The 3,480-nt window shown below is 49.1% G+C and overlaps 1 pseudogene; it reads right to left on the minus strand.

Moving 5' to 3' along the window:
• Nucleotides 1-201: 201 nt before the first annotated feature.
• LOC135538929 (leucine-rich repeat and immunoglobulin-like domain-containing nogo receptor-interacting protein 1-B) lies at nt 202-3,001 on the minus strand (annotated as a pseudogene).
• Nucleotides 3,002-3,480: the final 479 nt, after the last annotated feature.

Raw genomic sequence — 3,480 nt, forward strand, 5'->3', positions numbered from 1 at the left:
TGTCAATTTCAGTATTATTGTGAACTACCCCTTTAAGTGGTGTGCGACCATTCCTTTGCTCATTGTACATGGTAAGAAGAACAAGACACAGAGAAAATAAAACAATCAAAAGACTAGATAAAGACAATCTCCTTTTCAGGTTGAAAGGAGCATAAAACATGACTGGCTTATTTTCTTTATGACTATTGCCCATAAAACGCACAGAGATTTGAATACTTTTAAATCCAACACTCGCTGTTTAAGATTCAGTCCCTGAAGGTAAAACAGTCTTGGGTATAGTATCAAGATGTCTATCTCTCATAAATTCCACATATATTTAAAGAGAATATAGCGTGTCCACCCTCAATTTGAAGTCAGTAAGCTTGAGTCTCACATCATTTTCATGTTGAATTTACGTGGCGCATCGCCGGTTGGACTACTCTCACCTGCCTCCAGCCTTACGCGGTACATACTCAATCTCTATGTTTGGCTTGATTGCCTTTTCCTCTGCTCCAGAGGAAGAGGATGGACAGACAGAAGAGGGGCCGACGCGAGGAATCGAGATAAATCCCATGGTGGTGGCGATGATCAGAGTCTTCATCGAATGGGAAGGGAACCTGGGCCAGGGTCCCGTTGGCCCCGTCCTCGCTGGGCTGGTTGGAGATGAAAGCAAACGTCTTGTTGGGTTGGTGCGGCCAGTTGGGCGAGTAGCTGTGCACATGCAGGTGGGCAGGCTTGGTGTCATTCCCTGCAGCATTGCTGGCGATGCACAGGTAGGTACCCGTTGTCCTGGATCTGGGCGTAGCGCACCTCTAGCGTGCCCTCGGGGACACGCTGAGACGCCCACGGACTTGGTGGTGATGAACTGCTTCTTGGGGGACAGCCACATGATCACGGGGGCTGGGTCGCCGTCCGCCTGGCATGTGTAATGGACCGTTGTGCCCTCGTCTACGTGCCTCTGCAGTGCCTTGTGGTCTTGTATCCTGGACTTCTGGCAGGTGAAGGAATCGGAGGGAGGATGTCGGAAGTCTTTGAACTCCTTGCCCTGCGGCCTCAGGCAAAGAGCAGGAGGGCTGCTGCCGGTTGAAGTTGAGCCTCCAGCGGCGGCGGAAGACCCAGAGCAGTCGGCAGTCGCAGGCCAGTGGGTTCCCGTACAGTGCCAGGGTCTCCAGGTTCCCCACGGAGTAAAACACCAGGTCCTCCCAGGGTGCTCAGGCTATTGCTGGATACGTTGAGGACTCGGAGATGGTTCAAGCCCCGGAAGGAGTAGGGCTCGATTGTGGCTAATCTCCCTCCTACCAAGTGGAAGGCCTGGAGCCTCATTAGATTGTGCAGCTTGTTCCCCTCCACCGTGTGAATGGGATTAAAAGACAAGTTGAGAAAGAGAAGGTGCCCAAGGTGTCGGATGGCCTGGTAAGGGATGGTGGTGAGGTTACAGTTTGTGATGGTCAGGGAGGTGATGTTGAGGCCGTACAGGCATTTGGAGGTCATGGTGTCCAGGTAGGGCCAGTAGGAGATCTCTAACACCTTCAGGCGTTCAAGCCTCTTGAAGGAGTAATCCCTGACGGCATTGACGGTGAGGTGGCGTAGTCGCAGCGAAAGCAGGTTGTGCAGATGGCTCAGGGCCTCAGTGGGCACCGACGTCAGGTTGCAGCTCCATGGTCAGCTGTTCCAGGCTGCTGAGGCCGTGGAACCGCTCGGTGAGAGATGAACACCAGGTCGTTATCGCCGACTTCAGAGCCTTCAGGTGTACAGCTCCTGGAACATGTAGTCCAGCAGGATGACAATTCTGTTCTCGCTAATGTCCAGCTGGGTGAGGTTGCTGAGGCCTGTGAACACTCCCAACTGGATTAGCTTAAGCTGGTTGTTGCGCAGCCCCAGAGTCCGCAAGCCGACAAGGTTGCTAAAGCGGGCTCCATGGAAGAGATATTGTTCTCATTGAGCTGCAGCTCCTCCAGCTGTGGGTAGTTGATGAACTCCTCAGGCCCCCAGGCTTTTCAGACGGTTCTTGCTGGGGTCCAGTAGTTTCGTCTCGATGGGGATGCCCTCGGGGAAACGAGGCCAGCCTCCGGCGATGGCACGCCCACGGAACGTTCCACAGCATTACACTCACAGCGGGGACGGCAGCCGGTGGTGGATCCGGAGAGGACAGTGCCCAGCATTAGGACCAGGATGGGCTGCCAGCACGCTACCAGGTAGCTGTGCCCACCTGCCTCCCGGACACCATTCTACTGCTTTCCTGCGGAGACAGAAGTAAGAGGGATGGTTGGCACATTTAAAGGAGAACTACATGTATAAACATTTTTTTAAATATATTATTTTGTCAGGTTTGACGCTTATCTCCTGAAGTATTATTGATATAAAAAAACATTTGTGTTTATTTAACAAACAATAATTTAGCCACACAACAGACAAAAATCATAACTCTTGCCCAGAAGATGATGTCACGGGGTAAAGGCTCTGGGTTAGACAAGTGGTATAAATATCAGGTGAAATACCAGAAGGTGAACAGAAAACCTCAGATTTCCTTTCCCACACAACAATCTTCTTCAAACTATTCCTGTGCTGTTTAGTAACTACGCCAGTCACAGAGGACACATCTGAATTACAGCTTTAATTGTTTTTTAATGCAATAAATGACAATGCTCAAATTCGTCCTTCTCACTTCCCGATTAGGCTCTCGCATAAACCTCAATCAACTAAATGAAGCAGACAAAGTATTTACAGCCATAAACAAATGTCAGTTTAATTGACAAATGATGGAGAGATACCTACTTCCAATGTGAAAGAGAATTATGCCAGGCTTGTATGGAACACAATGTATTGTTCTGTACAATTGCCTGGGACATTAATACTCTAGACTCTCTGTCTATTCCGTTGCAGGTTACTCTTCTCTGTTACTCTTCTCTTATCTGTGTGTCACGGTCCTAAACACCAACTGCTGCTCTATCGACATAGGACTGTAAGTCTCCTGTAAACCCCAAAGAACTACTGTCCATCCAACCGTGAGGGACAGATACATTCTTTATCCTGGCTTTATGAACTCTTCATCTGCTGGCCGAGGGAGAAATGGGCTGCCTTGTGGGCTCCAGGGTCTGTCAGTTACTGTTCCAGATGTTAGAAACACCTTGAGTCACCTGTCAATCTCCCTGTGACAAGTAGTTGGAATGAGAAATAGTTTACCGAAATGTGCTTTAATTCAATGGATTAAATGAACAAAGTGCTACCTAAACAAGTGTGCTGCCTGCAACTAAACACAACACCACCATGCGGCTGGCTGGCGAGCTGTCGACCTTGGAGTGATGTACAATGGAGATTGCTGCAGAGAAGTGATAAACGGAGAGAGAGAGAGACTGTTTAAACTCTTATTTGCTTTAGACTCAGGGACGCTTTAACTTGCAAAAGCCTTCAAGCTCTGGTTCCCACATCGATCATACAATTTTGAGGCTCATCCATGTCTGTGGGATGTGCTCTGTGAAGAAGCCATGCTAAGTTAGAATA

The sequence above is a fragment of the Oncorhynchus masou genome, unplaced genomic scaffold (assembly GCF_036934945.1).
Source record: "Oncorhynchus masou masou isolate Uvic2021 unplaced genomic scaffold, UVic_Omas_1.1 unplaced_scaffold_2053, whole genome shotgun sequence".
In the NCBI taxonomy this organism is placed as follows: domain Eukaryota; kingdom Metazoa; phylum Chordata; class Actinopteri; order Salmoniformes; family Salmonidae; genus Oncorhynchus; species Oncorhynchus masou.